Source organism: Cervus elaphus, chromosome 21 (genome assembly GCF_910594005.1).
Source record: "Cervus elaphus chromosome 21, mCerEla1.1, whole genome shotgun sequence".
NCBI classification, from domain to species: Eukaryota; Metazoa; Chordata; class Mammalia; order Artiodactyla; family Cervidae; genus Cervus; species Cervus elaphus.
The window spans coordinates 16,474,561-16,494,240 of record NC_057835.1 but is presented as its reverse complement, the minus strand read 5'-3'; the positions used below and the strand labels follow the sequence as shown (position 1 = coordinate 16,494,240).

Here is a 19,680-nt window from a genome sequence, read left to right as displayed (position 1 = left end):
TGATGGATGGGTGGGAGATTGCCATCAAGTCACCATCAAGTCCATTGACTTGATAAACCGGTATTTTTACAGAAGCAAATACAAACTGTGGTTACTCAAGCAGATAAAATGGGAATCTTTTCCCTATCTTAAATAGAATTTCCTGGGTGAATTCTTTTGGGGTGAGGCTGATGTGGGGACCCTACTTGGAGGCCCTTAGAACAGACCAGAGCCTTCTCCTGACCCCACCACTTGTTCATGCCTGAGATGAGATACCTTGCCCATTTCTTAGAATCTATGCACATAGATCAAAAATGAAAAGATGCCAAGTTGTATCCAATGAAAATCTCCCTCCCATTTCTGTTCTGCACCCTGAATTCCCCACCAGAGAGCCAATTCCCTGGCTCTTGTGTCTGTCTGCAGTATTGCAAGCATTTACAGAGTCACATTTTTTCACGCAAAAGTAGCAAGAAATACATGATATACCAATGGCTTCCCAGGTGTCTCAGAGGTAAAGAATCTGCCTGTCAATTCAGGAGGCTCAGGAGATGCGGGTTCAATCCCTGGAAGATCCCCTGGAGAAGGAAATGGCAACCCACTTCAGCATTCGTGCCTGGGAAATCCTATGGACAGAGGAGCCTGGTGGGATACAGTCCATGGGGTCACAAAGAGTCAGACATAACTGAGCAAATGAGCACACACACACACAGCATGACATGTATGTGATTTGCACCTTCCTTTTGGTACTCAGTACTAGATTTTGAAGTTCAACCCCACACTAGCAGACATAGCCCTCTCTTTTTCTAAAGAGAGGGATAGAACTCATTTACATGTATGACTTGGAGTTTATTCAAGAAGTCATCTGCTGATGAACATTTAAATTCTTTGCAACATGCAATGAATAACTGTGCCTAAGTCACTTCCCCAAAATTCATCCCAAATTTATTTAGGAAATATGATGGTGGTAGTACTGTAAGCTGGCTCAGAAGTACAAACTCCTGAAATTCCTGGAATGTTCCTGGCCAGCTCGGCTTCTCCCCTGGAAAAACTCTCACTCTCCTTTGAAGACCTGGTTCAAAGGTCACTTCCTGTCTTAAGCCTTTCTAGGTTGGCATCAGACAAGCAAAGTTGCTCCTGCATCTTTTGGCTTTCTAGGCAGTAGTTCCCAGACTAGCTATTTAAGGATGGCCCCAAGGACTTGTAAAGACCAGACTGTCGGCACTGCCCGGCTCCAGAGTCTCTCATTCACGAGGTCTGGGGTGGGATCTGAGGCCGTGCACTTCTAACAAATTCTCAGATCATGTGCTTGCTGCGGGTCAGGACTTAGAGAACCACAGAGTCAATGATTTTCCTCTTTCTGGAACCACTTGCTTAGTGAATCTCCTTACTGATAAGCCACCTTCCCACCCCATACCCCAGACTAGGTTAGCTGCTCTTGACATACTCACTTATTTTTCTTCTTTAGGCTAAAAATTCCATGGCAGAGACTGGCTACATGTTTACTCCATACTAGATCTGCATGGCTTGACAGAACCCCCAGAGATACAGTAAGTGGACAATACAAGTGTGTTCAATAAATGAATGCTTTGAAATTATGATTGTGCCTCTTCCAGAGTACTAAATTTCTTAAGGCCAAGGCTTCTAGATCTTAAAGATTTTGTCTCCATCTCCATTTTCACCGGTTTGTCTCTTAGCTGATCTATTGCTTTATAAAAAGTCTTCCCACTTTTACCCTCATGCTTCTTTAATCCCTTTTCCCTAGGGTGGACACACTGATATTCTAATAATATTGATTGGAAAGCTTGGTAACGAAGCTTATTTTCAGTAGTAGGGGGCTGGTTAAATAAATTACTGTATATCTATGTCACTGCATAAAGAATTTCCCAATTCTTTACTATAGTTGCATATCTTCTCCTACCAACATCATTCAATTAGTTGAATGCTTTGACAATGGAGGGTAGGATAGTTTGGTATGACTAAATGATGTGTTTCAAATGTCTATTTCACAGATCACCTTTCCATCAGACTTTTATAGAATTACTAGTTTTCTATTGACACAAATTATGTCTGGATCTTCAGTGAAGTAATTGAGGATATCAAGGTGCTCATTAGTAGAGAGTTTCTTGTGGAAATTAATGAAGGGACTTCAGAGTCAGGTCAAGGAGGATCTTGATGGCCATGTCTATGAGCTTGAATTTTATTCTACAGACAATAGGAGATGTGGAAATGTGCAAAAGGGGAGTACAATGCTTGATTTCCATTTTAGAGATATACCTCTGGCTTTGATATGGAGCTTGGGTTTAAAGGAAGAAGGGAGAACAGTCAGGAAGTTCTCCCAATAGTCAGGTAAGCAATGATGAGGATCTCAGCTCAAGGGTCATGGTAGCAGGGTTGGAGAGGTGGGGAAGATAGAGAGGCAAAATTGACAGGACTTGGCCTTTGGATATGGGGTTTATGTGTGTGTGTGTGTGTGTGTGTGTGTGTACATGTATATGTGTGTGTAGGAGAGAAAGCATATGGGTACACATGTGTGTGCATGAATGAAGCATGTGTATGCAACACACATGTGTGTACATGTGTGTAAGAGAGAAAGCATGTATGTGGCTTGTGTGTGTATGTTTGGGTCGTGTATGTGTGTGTATGTTATGGAGGTGACCCTTGTGAGAATCAGTTAGGATTAACAATAACTCCAAGTTCCTGGCCTGAGTAATTGGATAGTTAGCGATGTGGTACATCTAGTCTTGGGCTTCCCTGGGGGCTAAGAGCTAAATAGTTCACCTACCAATGCAGAAGATGCAGGTTCGATTCCTGGATTGGGAAGATCCCCTGGAGAAGTAAATGGCAACCCACTCCAGTACTCTTGCCTGGGAAATCCCATGGATACAGGAGCCAGGTGGGCTATAGTCCATGGGGTTGCAAAAGGGTCAGACATGACTTAGCAACTAAACAATAACAATGACAACATCTGGTCTTAGACTATGGAGGAAACAGCTTTTGGACAGATGAGTTCAGTTTGGACCATGTGAAGTTTGAAATACTTCAAAATCCTGCAAAGATTTGGATATTCCAGTCTGAGGTCCAGGAAAGAAGCCAGCACAGGATCGATATACAGGTTATTGGTATACTCAGATGTATCATCCCAGAAGAATGTGGACTGAAGTCTGAAAGATTTGGAGAGGCCAAGTGTTTGGAGGTCACCAGTGTTTGGGAGTCAGGCAGAGAGCATGGATTCTAGGAGGAGACGAATAAAAAAGAAAGGTGAAGCACTAGAGTGCAGGCAAGAGGAGAATTCAAAAGTCAGTGAATGGTTGGACTAGAAGACTGCTGGTAATTGCTGGAGAGAAACTGCAGGGGTGTAGAGCAGAAATTCAAAAAGTGCAGAGAGGAAGGTGGAGCTAGGGTGGGAAGGGGGTTGATTCTATCAGTAATTCAGATGCAGGACAGAGAGCAATGAGACTGCAAGTAGCTGTTTGCTTTCCATATTAACTGAACATTGCTCAGATTTTGTTTGCTATGAAAAATGAAAGAATTTTCTAAGTCCTCTTATAACACCACTTTATCACTTTACCACTGAAAAATCTTGAAAACATTAAAAAAACAACAAACCCAAAGCTTAAAAATAGGAGAAAAACAAAACAAAACACCCTACTCCGATGTGGTTCTTTGATTTTTTTTAATGACATTTCCTTCCAAATTGTGTGACAGTCCTTGCAGGGAGGCAGAATGAGTGATGACTGCAAACAGTGTATTGCAGTATCTGCTAAAACCAGTTGGCAGTCAGACTCATCTCGCTACGTATTGGTGCTGAAAGTACTACATGGATTGCCTTCCCAACCTCACTGCAGCTGGGTGACCTCAGGCAAGTCATTTCACCTCTGCGGTTTCTCAGCAGTACGAGGTTCTTGAAAGGAACACATCGAACAAGGCTTTTTATACCTTGACAGCTGGCAAGGACTCCACTTTGTTCAGCTCCAGCTAAGCACAGTTTAAGAAGGGATAAAAACTTGGGACAGCCTCCCCTAACCACCTCTTTGTACTTAATGCAGCAAGATGCTCTTCTATGCTAGACACCTAACACACCAGTGGATCACAAGTTGTCTGGTCAGGTGGCCAAAGTATTGGAACTTTGGCTTTAGCATTCATCCTTCCAATGAATAGTCAGGGTTGATTTCCTTTAGGATTGATTGGTTTGATTTCCTTGCTGTCCAAGGGACTCTCAAGAGTCTTCTCCAAAACCACAGTTTCAAAGTATCAGTTCTTCAGTGCTCAGCCTTCTTTATTGTCCATTAGCTTTCTGAAAGTTTGCTAACATCTTATTTCGCAACTGATTGCTCCAAGGCCAAAATAAAAGGGCGTTTAGATTTTTGATGATGGCCATTCTGACTGGTGTGATGTAATGCATATATATGGAATCTAGAAAAATGATATTGATGAACCTATTTTCAGGAAAGGAATGGAGATGCAGACGGAGAAAAAGGACTTGTGGAGCCAGGGGGGGAGGGAGAGAGTGGGGTGAATGGAGAAAGTAGCACCAACACATATGCACTGACATGTGTAAAGTGGATGGCTGGTGAGAAGTGCTGTGTAAGATAGGGAGCCAGTCTGGCGCTTCTGTGTTAACCTAGAGGGCTGGGCTAGAGGGAAGGGAGGGAGGCTCAAGAGGGAGGGGATATACTTATGATTGTGGCTAACTTGAGCTGTTGCATAGCGGAAACCAACACAGCATTGTAAAAATTTGAAAACAAAAAATTAAAAAAAAAAAAAAAACTACATGCAGAATATCTGTAGTTTAAAGCAAGAACATTTTAAAATGGCAGATTTCACAACTGGATTTTGTTACTAGCTCTTAGTTACTAACCACTGTAAAGCAGTGGTTCTTAATCTTTAACATCATCAGAAACACCAGGAGGGCTTGTTAAAATCTGGAATGCTGGGCCTCAACACCAGAGTTTCTGATTCAGTGGTCCTGGGGTGGAGCTCAAAATTTGCATTTCCCACCAGTTCCTTGGTAAGTGGCACTGATGATGCTGGTCCCAGGACCACACTTCGGAAAAACACTGGTGCAGAGGACGGACCCCTGGCCCTCAGACCACAGGTGACTCGGTATTTCTGAGTCTCAATTTCCTCATTTGTGCAATGGGGAAATACAGACCCAACAAACCCAGTGCTCAGATTTAAAAAAGAAAGAAAGAAAATAGAAGGGAAAAAGGAAACCAAAATGTTTTTTCTGGATTTGTTTCATTGTTGCTACTGTTTGTTCATTTGTGGCATTTTCTTACAAGCTGTGTTCAGCAGCAGGGGGAGATGACCATTTTAAGCACAATTTCAAGCATCTTCTAAGTGATCTGGTAGTCACAATTCCTTAAATCTCTGTGCTGGAAGGAGCTCGATGGTTTTCTTCCTCCATCCTCAATCTATAGCCTTGTGACCTTGGGGAAGTCCTTCACTCTCTTGGAAATCTTTTCCGTTTGCATCTCATTGGGCAGAAATGGATCACGCTGCTACCCGTAGAACCATCTTCACTTAAGGTATCTGCCATTTTTTTCTTAAGACTTCAAGAACGTGAAGGGCTGCGATGGCCTTTTATCAATTTGGGAGTATGGGGACAGTCAGTTCAGTCGCTCAGTCGTGTCTGACTCTTTGCGGCCCCATGGACTGCAGTACGCCAGGCCTCTCTGTCCATCAGCAACTCTTGGAGTTTATTCAAACTCATGTCCATCGAGTTGGTGATGCCATCCAACCACCTCATCCTCTGTCATCCCCTTCTCCTCCCGCCCTCGATCTTTCAGATACATGGTAATATAAAGGTCAGAATCAGGTAGAACTAGGTTCAAATCTCTGCTATGCCACTTATTTGCTTGTGAACTTGGACAAGTGACTTGAACTTCTGGAGACCCAACATCTCATCCCGAAATTGGAAATAAGAGTATAATCAATCTTCTAGGAGGTCTGTGGGAGTTAAAGGAAATCAGTGACATAGATGCTTGACAGGCTTTTGAATACATAGTAAAGAATCAATAAATGACAGATATTGTGTACATGGAAATTCCCAGAACAATGAGGTAGTTAACACAATAATTCTGGACCCACGCCCCTCACCCCCAACTCCCCAAACTGAATCCTAGCCAAACAGACAGAGTACTAAAGGAATAACCCAAACCACCAAGAAAAAGGACAAAAACAGAACAGCCCATCTTTTCCTAAGTAGGACCTCCTAAAGCTTCCCTGTGGGCAGCAAGGGGTGGGTACCAGGCTGCTCTAGGAAGATGAGCAGAAGCAGCTGGTGCCTCACGGGGAAGCACCGGCCAAAGCTCTCTGGTCCACCTGCAGCAGCAGTTTCTGCAGCGTGTCCTTCACCAGATTCTAGAAGCAGAAGAAATTCAGAGAAGCCAAGGGGGGTGGGGTGGGGGGAGAAATGAGAGTGCTTAACAGACTTTGCAATTATCTCCCCGAGACTGTTTAGAATGTAATGTTCCTCTCCGCCCCCTTTCCTTTTCACGCTGTAATTTTCTTCACAGAAAGAACACAATAGAGAACATATTCCAGACTTTCCAGAGCTTGCTACTAACCCCAGCAGCCAGACACAGGAACAGGTAAGGGAGAGGGGGAAAAAAAAAATACAGGCATTTTCTTCCCCCCCTGCGAAGGTTTCACAGAGATGGGAAGCTAAGAAATCCAGTTAGGTTTGGACACTGCATTACACACCCACCTCATGTTTTCAGTATGATCTGTTCTTGACGCTCAGTACTCAGCAAATTTCAATAGCTCTTTTCCTTGCCAGGAGGCTCAGGGCTGTCCCCTGGAATTTGCCCTCTACTTCCAGCCCCTGGAGATGACCAGGAGGCAGTCTGTGTTTGCTCCACCTGGATTCCTACATAAGTGTTTAATTGCCCACAATTTCTCTCCAGGAACTGAGGAGAGACGCAGTGCTTGGGGTCAGGGCATCAGCTGTCTTTGGAAGAGCTCAGGACTGAGGTGTCAGAGGGCATGAGGATGCAGGATTCTTTCTCAGGTTTCTGCCTCCCCCGACTTCCTACCCAGCCTCCCATCTTTTCTCCCTTGCCTCTTCCCTGCCACTTTCTGTCTAGCCTTTCCCCAACCTTTCAGCCATAAGCTCAACTGAGCAGCCAGGCTGCGTTTTGACACATATCACCAAGTTGCCCTCTAGAAAGTTTGCATATTTCCTCCAGCAGAACATAAAGGAATGTGGAAAGAGAACATCTGATTTCTTATCTCTTTTCTTTTTACTCTTGTGGACCTGTCTGATGGAGTCATTTTCCCAGGATAGCTCTTAATGCTATTGGGTGCTCAGTCGTGTCTGACTCTTTGTGACCCCATGGACTGCAGCCCTCCAGACTCCTCTGTCCAGGGGGTTTTTCAGGCAAGAATACTGGAGCGGGTTGCCATTTCCTCCTCCTGGGGATCTTCCCTACCCAGGGATCGTCTCCTGCTTTAGAAGTTTAAAGCTGCCCTGCTAAACCTTTGCTCTTCAGAAGATTCCATCATCTCCGAGAGCAAAACAATGATCACAACTGAGGGCTTCCTGGACCACACAGGCCCCTGCTGCCCCACTATCCGGTTAGTGATGCATGTGCATGTCCAGTCACGACGCACTTTGCCCAGATGACTTCAGAACAGCACATCCAAACCTGCCGGCTCAAGAGAAATAACAAATGTTTGTTGCTTACGCCATTGCCATGAACTGACTATATACCATGTGTCAAAAACTGCTAAATGCAGAGAACACAATGAATAAATAAGATCCCTGCTTTTGAATGGGCCACATGCATTCACAATGTGACTAAGATGGAAAAGTACTAAAATGTCAGTTTTACAAATGGGTAAAACAGCCATGATACAGTGGTACAGTTTGCTTAATTCGACAGTGTGATACTGTGGCTGCACTCAAAGAAGAATCCCAGAACTTGGCCATCCTTAATTTAAGCATTTTTTTCACAAGAAAATTGATAATCAGAGGAAAAATGGAAATAACACTTCCTTTTCAATCCCCACTTCTTAAATCACTTAAAAAATATTTGCAATTATTTTACAATGTGGACAGTATTAAAAAATTTCCCTAGCTTAGCTTATGGTTTATTTGGAGAGATGGAGCAAAAAGTCCAGAATTTCAATAACAACCAAGAGTTTAAGGGTAATGTTCACCAAATTCCCTTGTGGCTCAGCTGGTAAAGAATCCACCTGCAATGAGGGAGACCTGGGTTCGATCCCTGGGTTGGGATGATCCCCTGGAGAAGGTAAAGGCTACCCACTCCAGTATTCTGGCCTGGAGAATTCCATGGACAGTCCATGGGGTCACAAAGAGTCAGATACGACTGAGTGACTTTCACTTACTTATTCCTTTTATGCGTTTCTTTTGAGTTTTTGGCTTGTTGGTTTTGTTTTAACTTTATTTGAGGGCAAACCCAGAACATTTCATATCTATAATGGAGAGGAGGAAAGATGCTGACCAAATACTCGTCATGTTCCAGCACCAGCGTAGGCCTGCCCTATTCCTAATGACTGACCCCTAACCCTAACCCTAACCCAAACCCAAACCCTAACCCTAGCCCTAACCCTAACCCAAACCCAAACCCTAACCCTAACCCTAATTTTTTGGGGGAGGCAGGTTTTGCTATTGATATGGAAGCTCAGAGAGGTTTAGTAACCTGCTAAAGATCACACAGTGAGTATGTAGAATAGAGTTAATAGAGTTTTTCAATTTAAAACCTACTCTTCCTCCCACCTCCCAATGCTAACATTCTTCCTTTTAAATCACCTAGATCAGTCCCTTTCCCAATGACTCAGGAATTGTCTTGGTGATGATTTTGAAAAGCCCTCAATGAGGGGAGAGAGGAGGGGAGCTACAGTCTTCCAGAAGAAGACTCATGCATTTGCAGCTGGAGAACAGTTAGAGTCACAGAGTTTATGGAGTCCTGGTGGGATAGATTAGCACTCGGGGTAGGTAATGACAGGGTTCACCAACATTCCTAGATTGAAGAGTTTATGCATGCCTCCCTACTTTCACCAGCTGTACTTGCCTCTGACTTAATTATATGCTCAGGGCACAGATGCCTCTAGAATTGCAGGCCATATCTCGCTTCCCAGGAAGGGTTATTGGTTAGATGACACTCAGCTCTTGGAATGCAGGGAGAAAATTGTTGTTGGCTGGTCTCTAAGTAGTGGATCTATATTTGAATCATTATAAGCCAAGATTCATTCACCTGAATCCTACCCTGCTTGAATCCCTAGACGTTTGTAGCTTTGTAGAGCGGACACCCTCTCTGCACTCAGCTCTCGAGTTGGGAGCTGGCAATATGGATTATGAATTCCTTTTCTATCTCTGACTTTGACTTGTGTAGGGAAGACCCCGAGAAATGTTGTGCATTCCTTTCTTATCTCTGACTTTGACTTGTGTAGGGAAGACCCCGAGAAATTTTGGGGGCAGAGCTGATGTTAGAAGGCAAGCGGAGGACTTGGAGTCAGAGCTGTGGGTTTGAAGCTTTGTCCTTGTATTGGTCCCTTTGCAATCTAATTATAGGATCTACTGCTCTGGTCCTAGGAGCTGGGGCAACCATAGGCTGTCTTCTCATCCCATAGTGATGAGAAGTAGGGCATGCAATCTTACTAACTGGTTGCATCATTTTAGAAAATTAGTTGGCCTTTCTCACCCTCAATTTCCTTATTTGTAAATGGGAGCTAACAAGAATGCCTTTCTCCAGAAGTTATGAGAATCTAATGAACTAGTGGCTATGAAAGCACTTTGTAAATTGTGAAGGGACCACTCTCCAAATTTCTGCATGGGTGGGGCCTGTTTTGGTTACGACCGACCAAGTGCTTTTACTTAAGTACTAAGTGCCTACTAACCACATGGCTGATGGGCAACGTGCTTGATGAAAGAATAAAAAAAGTTATGTTATTTAGCAAATCCTCTTCAGCTAGACAGCCTGCCCTGGTGACTCAGTGGTAAAGAATGTGCCTGTCAATGCAGAAGACTCGGGTTCAATCCCTGGGGGAAGATCCCCTAGAGTAGGAAATGGCAACCCACTCCAGTATTCTTGCCTGGGAAATCTCATGGACTGAGGAGCCTGGCGGGCTCCAGTCCATGGGGTCCCAAAGAGTCAGACACGACTTAGCAACTAAATAACAACTTCAGCTAGATGCTCAAAATTCTACTTTTTCTTTCTATAACCTGATTTACAGTGTATCTCCAGAGAGGATCTGGCTTCCTTGACCATGAGAAACTCTCATTGAGAGGAGCGCTGTGTCAGTTAACTATTGTTTTGACAAACCACCACAACATTCACACTAAAAAAAAAAAAATCCCAACCATTTATTATTAATGAGTCTATGGGTCAGCTGGATATTTCTGCAAATCTAGGCTGGGCTTGGCTGGGCTTATCTGTTCTCATGCATCAGATGCCAGCTGCTATGTCAGCTGGGGAGGGGCTGGTATAAGATGCCATCTGATGGGAAATCTCCAACTCTTCAACAGGCTGACCTGGGCTTCTGTTCATGGAGGTAGCATGTTTCCAAAAGACAGTAGAATTACTCAAGGCCTCTTGAAGTCTAGGCTCAGAACTGGTCCACTTCCTCCACATTTTATTTTCCAGAGCAAGGGTATAAGGCTAGCCTAAATTTTGGGCTTAGAAGTATAGACTTCACATTTCAAAATGTTATAGACACAGGGAGGATAGAAATTAGAATGTGTTTGCAATCAGTATTTCACATAACCTTTGGGCTAAGCTAGGGAAGTTATGCTGTAAACCAAGAAAAAGAAAAATGTGGATTCTCTCCTCACTTATCTCTTTGCCATCAATGCTGCCCAAAGAAGGACTACTTTCACGATCTCTGCTGCCTAGACGATAAAGGTAGCTCCAGCCACACCTGCCTGCCTGCAAACCAATTTGGCAAATATTTTTCTAGTGCCTTCTGTCTCCCTGGGGCTGTAAAACTCAGAAGAAGCAGACATTCTAAGAATACAGTCCTTCTCTCCTTTACCCCATCCTAGAAGGAGGTACAGACTTATCTGACCTATAAGAAAGATTGATAAATGCCTCTACATAATCTCATTGTAAACTACTCTCCATTTTGTCATCAAGGTTGTTTCATTTTTTTTTCAAAGTTATCTTAATAGGGTTTCTTGTGTTGCCTACAAACTAATGTTCCTATTTCTTCTTCTGAAATTCAAAGCTTTCATGAATTGTCCCCAATCTCTCTTTCTAGGCACTTGCCCCATTATTTCTGGGAAAGAAAGCAACACCTCCGTTGTATCAGAATCTTCAGCATTTCATAGTTTCCTGACTATTTGTTTGCAGGTAACTTTGTCTCTGCTTGTATATGCCCATTCTCATCTCTCCCTGTTACAGTCCCAACCATGCTATTGAGATCCTGCTCAATTATCAACCTCCTCCACAGAGCCTTTCTTTCCTAACCTATTTAAAATCAATTTCTTATTTTTCTTTGTTCCCCTAATCATTCTTCCCCCCCCCCGCCCACTATAATATCCTATTCTTGGGTTTTATACTACCCTGGATCGCAGTTCCCTGAGGCTGGGCCTTAGTGCTCTCACCTGAGTGTCCTCCAGTTTACTTGGAATGTCTTCCTCTTGCGAGGTGCTGAGTCAATGCTATTGACCTGATTGAATCTCTTCCCACTTAGCTCCACCAGCTCTGCAGCTTCGCTTCACATCTCAGAGCTGGCGAGAGACGCGATCACTTTGCAGGACTCCGTTTAGCCAGTAGCATAAGCGGCACTTCAGTTGGGCCTCCTCCTAGGCCACTGAATTGGCATGAGCTACAGGTCTAAAAAAAGCCCTGCCCTGTAACAGGGGGTCAGCTACTAATTGTAATTCCTCCTCTGGCTACTTTTCTGAGGCTCACATTGCTTGCTGACTTTATTTTTAGGTGTCTGGCAGTTTAAAAGAGGGCTACAACTGTCTTTGGTTTATTATTATACTATGAATGGTCCTTGGAAACCCAGAGCCCTGATGATAAGATGATTTGCTCTAATGAGGACTCTTTTTTAAGTTTAAAACCTCTTGTTTTAGATGAATGGCTTTCAGACATCAGTGTGAATCAGAACCACTGCGGTATTTGGAAGGCTGTGAATTCCTGGGTGTTATCTCCGATTTTTGCCTGAATTCTTAAGTCTGGGCTGGTTCTAGGATCATGTAATTTTCTCAGGCTCCCTAAGGAATTCTGCTGCCAGCCAGTCTTACTTTGAGAAAAACTATTGTAATACTATAAGCATCAGACAATGATAATGCTTCAGTACTGCAGCTGGGCAACTAAAGCGAAGCCAAAATTATCATCACGTCCCCGAGACGAGGGAGGTCTCCAGATATGTCTCCTCTCACCACGCCGCTCCTCTGCTCAAGGACTTGTGATGGCTCCATCTTCCCCTTCCTGGGTCTAGCCCAAACTCCTTCCCGTGCTGTTTCGGTCTCAGTTCAGCTGATCCCTGGGGTCTTACCTTCTTGGGGGAAGTGCTATTTCATTTCCCTCACTTTGTATTCTGCTTATTTTGGATTCCGTTTCTTCTTAGGAGTCACCAGATTTTTACTGAATGCCTTCAGTATATCAAACACTGTCCCACATATGGGGCTTCCCTGGTGGCTCAGAGGGTAAAGAATCTGCCTGCAATGCGGAAAAGTAGGATTCAGATCAGTCTTCAGGGATAAAAGCAACATCGTGCCTGTTGGTGCTGTAAATGAGTTTCTTTGTCTTGCCCAAGGTCACACAGCTGGTAAGGGGACTTCAAACCCAGAGTGACTGAGCCAAGGGCCACGGTCCTCTTACATGATGCCATGTTACTTATATGAAAGTGAAAGTGAAAGTTAAGTCATTCAGTCATGTCCGACTCTTTGCGACCCTGTGGACTGTAGCCCACCAGGCTCCTCTGTCCATGGGATTCTCCAGGCAAGAGTACTGGTGTGGGTTGCCATTTCCTTCTCCAGGGGATCTTCCTGACCCAGGGATCAAACCCAGGTCTCGAGTTGCCGGCCGACGCTTTAACCTATGTGAAGCTTATATGAAGCCGATTACAATTGTCTTCTTCCTTCACAGACTTACAGAATGAACTTATGGTTACCAGAAGAGAAGGGTAGGGGGAAGCGATAGGTAGGGAGGTTGGGATCAACATGAACACGCTGCTCTGTTTACAATAGATAATCCACAGTGTCCTACGTATAAGCGCAGAGAAGTCTGCTCAGTGTTAAGTGGCAGCCTAGATGGGAGGGGAGCTTGAGGAAGAAAGGATACATGTGTATGTGTATGGCTGAGTCACTTCACTGTGCTTCTGAAACTATCACAATGCTGTTGACTGGCTGTACTCCAATATAAAATAAAAAGTTAAAAAAACTAGTTGCATTCTTCTTTCGAAATTACAGACTGTAAACCCACAGGCTCCTCTGTCCATGGGATTTCCCAGGTAAGAATACTGGAGTGGGTAGCCATTTCCTTCTTCCAGGGCTCTTCCCGATCCAGGGATTGAACCCAAATTTCCTGCGTTGCAGGTGGATTCTTTACCACGGAGACACCTGGGAAGCCCCATGAAACCCCAGTTCTCTCATCTGTAAATTGGGTGTACATACCTAGCTCAAAGGTCACTATGAGGAGAAAGGGCTAGAGGTATCATGCACCGTGACTGGCACAATCCAGATGATGAAGGGGTCCTACTGACTGGATACCATTTGCCTAGAAACAAACAATGAGTCTCTTCAGGCTGGGGACATGACAATTGTGTGGCTTTTGTGGAATAATGGGATGTACTGATCAGAATAAATTTTCTGGCATCATTGCATGATTTGCCCTTTTTCTTGCAGGTCAGAGGTATTATTCAAGGATAACCAATATTAGGAATCATTCTTCTGACTGGAAGTTTTTAATCTCCTCTTCAAAGAGTAATCTCAGGGCAGCCATAGCCATGGAGACAGAATGTGGGTGGATTAGCTCACATTAGCCACGCTCTGGATTAGAACTTACTTTCTGTGTTGGGGAGGAGAAAGGCTGTGGTCAGGAAAGACGAATGGACACAACTGTTTGGTCATGGTCTGCAGCGCCTTCTCCCCATGCCTTGATCAATCAGCCCCCTTGTATTGAAGACCCTCTGCTTCCATTTTTGAATGACTTGCAGCCTTTCTGTGTCGCCTTGGAGGGACTTCTCATCACTTGGGTGACCCCAAACTGTGATGCAGCTTGCAGCAGGCCCACAACGAAGAGGAGATTTATTTGTTTCTTTGTTCTTTCTAGGTAGCTGGAAGCAAAGGGTGTTTGGAGTGTTTCCTAAGAAGAGCTCCCTCGCCTGCACTTGCCCAGTTTTTCTTGCTCTGTCAAGGGTGGACAAAGCTGTTACTTACTGTCTCCCATGAGGAAAGAATGAAGTATGATGAGAATGAAGGGGAGGGCTTTGAAGTCAAGTCAGTGCGGATTCAGATCCTGGCTCAGTGGCAAAGCTCTGTCTGCTTCAGTTTTCCCAAACTGTAAAATGAGGGTGATGGTGAGTGCCTCATAAGGGTATGAGAAGGATTAAAAATAGTTACAGCAAACATCAGATGTGGAGCGAGACCACTGTACACGGCGTGCATGCATGCTAAGTCCCTTCGGTCATGTTAGACTGTAGCCTGGAGGCTCCCCTGTCCATGGGGATTCTTCAGGCAAGAATACTGGAGAGGATGGCTGTGCCCTCCTCCAGGAGATCTTCCTGACCCAGGGATTGAATCCACATCTCTTACGTCTCCAGCAATGGCAGGCAGGTTCTTTATCACTAGCACTACCTGGGAAGCAGGAAAGAACAAAAACCAGATTCAGAATCTCAGCGTTCACAGTAGTGGCTGGTTCCTCATTTCAGTTCAGTCGACATTTATTTTGTGTGAGCCTTGTGTGTCTTAGGGTACTAGGTTAGCCTCTGAGGGTATAAATATGATGGAGATCTGGTTCTCATGGCGAGCTCATGGTGAATCTATGACTAGTGTTTATATAGTACCAGGGTGCCAGGAAGAAATCAGAGCCCAGGTGATTTAAAGGACTCACATGGGGTCAATAGCTGGTTGTATATATAAAATCAGCTATGATATGGTATTATATCCCCAGCTTTGTCCACAGACCAGCAGCTTTTGTTCTAAGAAAAGAGCAGGGACAATTACATCATTGTGAACATAAGCTACCCTGAGATCAGACCAGAGGAGATTATTGAATATAACTAACCAAATAAAAGCTAACCAGAGGATAAAATCTGATCACACTGGAGGATGGAGTCATCATTTGCCAAGATTGAGCTCCTCATCTGCTGGCCTGGGGAGGCCTTGGCTGACTGTTCCCTTCCAGGCCCATCAAACAGGTCACTCTGATGATCTAAGAGATGAGCCTGTGTTGATGTCAGCCTCCCCCGGGCACATGGGCCCATTATCACATGCACTTGACTTTCACTCCCTAATGCTGCAGCGTCACAGCTCAGGAGTGACTTAGCAAGGGTGTGACTTTGTTTCTACTTCAGAGAGGGATCTGGTTTTCTCAGGACAAATGTTCCCTTGTCCACCCAGGTGTATGAAATCACACGTTTCAGCCATTTCTGGCCTGATTTAAGAGAATTAGGATGATGATTGATCTTGGCATCTGTGGATTTCCTTTTTTCCCCTCTAAATCTCATTATGAAAATGGTCACATGTACAAAAATGTTTAAAGTATTCATATACCAATCACCATGATTCTACCACAATGTTCTGATATTACTTACTTGAGTTTTTACAAATTTTTCCAAGGTGAGGAAGGCGTCCATCCTATTCTGGGGATTTGCAAACAGGTTTAATGATTTTAAAGTAAAAGCTTCCTGGGCTGTGCCCTTCCATTTTGTAGGAAGAACATGTTAATAGGAGATATTGGTAGGAAAATACGTTTGAAATAAGACTATGATTAATGCTTAATATTTCAAATGAGGTTGTCAAAATAACTTCAAAGTCAACATACTTTAAATTTAACATGTTACTGAATGCTCTCTCTGTGTCAGGCACTGGGCCTGTTGACTGCATTATCAGCAGACTTGCCAACCTGAACTGTGCCCATAAATGATGCTGTGCAATCATGTGTCCTTCCTGGGTGCAACTTGAAGAGTTGACCTGTTTACTTCCTCTGTTCTCTCAGCTCAAGGCCTGAGTCATTTCATCAAATGAGTCTTCTGCCTTGGCCCTCTCCCAGCCAACAGCTGCAAGGTACCAGATTGGCATGAAGCAGGTGAGTAAAGTTAGCTTAAATTTAGCATCACAGAAATCTGTTCCTATGGGCTCCTAGGAACCACTCAGTGTCCTCAGGACAGGGTAGTCACCTACACAGCCACTAGTCCCAGGAGGGAGCCTTTCTTTCAGAGATTAACAAGGGCAGCATGGTTTTTCTTTAGTCATCATACTCCCTTGTTTAGAAAATAACAATAATCAATGGGCAGAACCAGAGAACTATGGTAACACAAGGAAATGAAACATGCACTTTCCGTACATTTTCATAGAGTCCCAAGCCCACTCTGTAAGGAAAGAGCTCTTATTATTCCCATTTTGCTATGTGGTAGGTGACCTGTGTTGGTTTGTCTAGGAATTTCCCATGTTTCACACTGGAAGTTCCACACCTTCAAAATCTTTGTGTCTTGGACCAGCCAGGACATCTGGTCACCTGTGGTGGATCTGAGATTCTGCATCTACTGCAAAAAGTATCCTTATGAACTTTGCCTTCTCTTGCCTCTCCTTCATATTGTCTTTTGATCATTCAACCACACTGTAATTTGGGGATGTTATACCCATTTTACTGATGGGAAATGGAAGCTTAGAATAGTGACTTGCCCAGGTCTAGTGACTAAGCAGTGACAGAAGCAGGTTTGGACTCCAGCTTTCTTGGGCTCTGGGCACCTTTATACAAGTCCAGTTGAAAGGTAAAGAGTGGCAGGTGTGAAGAAGAGGCAGTGTCTTCTCTGGGGACTCTGTCACCTGCTCTCGAGTCTCCAATAATTCGTCTACCTCTGTTCAACAGAGTCAAATTTGTTCCTTTTTATGGCTGAGTAATATGCCACTGTTACATTGTTATATATATATATATGCTACTGCTACTGCTAAGTCACTTCAGTCATGTCAGACTCTGTGCGACCCCATCCCTGGGATTCTCTAGGCAAGAACACTGGAGTGGGTTGCCATTTCCTTCTCCAATGCATAAAAGTGAAAAGTGGAAGTGAAGTTGCTCAGTCATGTCCGACTCTTTATGACCCCATGGACTGCAGCCCACCAGGCTCCTCCGTCCATGGGATTTTCCAGGCAAGAGTACTGGAGTGGGGTGCCATATATGTATACATACCACAACTTCTTTATCCATTCATCTGTCAATGGACATCTAGGTGGCTCCCATGCCCTGACTATTGTAAATTACACGGAGTGAAGTAAGTCAGAAAGGGAAAAGCAAATATTGTATATTAACACATAAATATGGAATCTAGAAAAGTGGTACTGATGAACCTATCTTCAGGACAGGAATGGAGACACAGATGTAGAGAATGGACTTGTGGGCCCGGCCGTGGAAGGAGAAGGTGGGACCAATCAGGAGAGTGGCATGGAAATACACACACCACCACGTGTAAAGCAGGCAGCTGGTGGGAAGCTGCTGTGGAGCCCAGGCAGCTCAGCTCTGTGCTCTGTGATGACCTAGAGGGTGGGCTGGGGGCGGGGGTGGGAGGGAGGCTCAAGGGGGAGGGGATATATGTATACTTATGACTGAGTCATGAAATTGTATGGCAGAAAACAACACAAACCAACACAACATTGTAAAGCAATTATCCTCCAGTTGAAAAACAGGAAAGTGTCTCCAGCAAAATTTCATTTTCAGACATTTAACTCTTTATTCCAAACGACTTCATGGATTTCTGACCCTGGCATGTTGCAAAACAGCAGGGAAGGGATATGGTGGAGGATGCCAGTAAGGATAGCTGGAACCCAGGGGATGCTGCGTAGAACAAACAGTGGTCCAGCCATCATCATGAGGAGCCCAGCACACAGCCTAGACTTTGGTGTCAAGGCCTCGTGAGGGAGGGCCTGCTCAGAGAGGGCGGGAGACCCCGAGCGAGGAGGGGCCAGAGGGCAGGGCTGGACCTCTCTTCACCCAGCAGCCTAGCTGTCTGAGGGAAGAGCCTTCCTTCGTGCGAGTCTGACTTGACCTGGCAGCCTGGACCAGCTGGCAGGAGAGAGTCCTCCACGGGGAGAGTCCTCTCTCCTAAGAACGCCCTTCATAAACGTGTCTATCTTGTTCTTTTTTCTCCCAGTGCATTTAAACACATCATATTTGAAACAGGTTGCTGATGCCCTGCATTTTATCCATCCTGTCATCCAACATTTACTGTAAGCCCACTGTGTACCAGGGACCTGTGTGAAGTACTGGGGAGGGAGGGATCAATAAAACATGGCTTTTCTCTTAAAAAGTGATGATTCATTGAGAAGACAGTGATGGAAGCAACTCATCGTGCTGTGTGAAAGAGCAGAGGGCTTGGACTCTTCACATACCTGTTTCCATCCTGAATCTGTTACTCTGATGAAGCTACTTAAAACTTTCTCTGAGCCTCCGCCTTATCATCTGTAAAATGGGGGTATTAATTACACAATTGCTGTGAGGATAACATGTAAAGATACATGTTTAGTGTTAAGTCTGGTGTCTGTTACATAGTGATTACTCAATTCATGAGATTTTATTTTTCTAGTTTTACCACTCACCAGCTCTGCAAGCTAGTTAATTTTTCTGTGCATCAGTTTCCATTCTGTAAAGTGGGTATCATAACAGTAGCTGTCTTTTAAGTATGTTGTGATAATTAAATCAGATAATACATGCAAAGCACTTAGAACAATGCCTGGTATACGATATAAATTGAATAGACAATAGTGACTATTACTAATGCTAATAGTAACACATGCTACAACAGATGTGGACAGAAAGTAAGATATTTAGGAGAGAATTCTAGGAAAATGGGTCAGAATGCATTCCAAGGAAAGGGGCAGCTTATATAAGATATGAGAGGTGTGAAGAAGCACATTCTAAAGAACTCGGTCAAATTGGGAGATCAGAGTCAGAGGGCAGTGGGCAGAGGGTGGATGGGCTCTAGAATGAGCCAGAATCCAGGTTCTGCCAGTTATTAGCTAGTGACTTAACCTGTCCAAGCTTCGGTCTCCTTATCAGTCACAGATTGCTAATGGTTTCTGCTTTTTGATGTAAGTTTCAGGATAAAGAGACATAACTTCTGTAATTGCTTAGCCAGAGCCTGGCACTAGGGAGGCCCTTAATAAGAAGCAACTAATTATTACTCTTTTCACTAGAGAAGGTGACAAAGGGTGTAAGGGGAACAACAGACGGAGACCATGCTGTGGAGATAAATCATGATCAGATTGAAAAGAGCAGGTTATAACAATCTAAAAAATGGGGACTTTTTTCCCCCCTGGAAGTCTTGGGGGAGCACAATCTTCATGACTCATGTTGGTGCTGTCTCTTTTTTAAAATTACTGTTTTAAATGGAAATATAGCTGTCTTCCAATATTATACTGAGTGCTAAGTCACTTCAGTCATGTCCGACTCTGCGACCCTACGGACTGTAGTCCACCAAGCTCCTCTGTCCGTGGGATTCTCCAGGCAAGACAACTGGAGTGGGTTGCCATGCCCTCTTCAGGAGATCTTCCCAACCCAGAGATTGAAC

At 44.2% G+C, this 19,680-nt stretch overlaps 1 long non-coding RNA gene across 1 annotated transcript in view; it reads left to right on the top strand.

Moving 5' to 3' along the window:
- Positions 1-19,680, top strand: part of LOC122679664 — a 98,915-nt gene that overhangs the window by 14,975 nt on the left and 64,260 nt on the right. Inside the window, exons 3-5 of the long non-coding RNA XR_006336474.1 lie at positions 1,445-1,526; positions 14,229-14,475; positions 16,116-16,205. This is a non-coding gene — a long non-coding RNA (uncharacterized LOC122679664). The remainder of the gene's footprint in view (positions 1-1,444; positions 1,527-14,228; positions 14,476-16,115; positions 16,206-19,680) is intronic.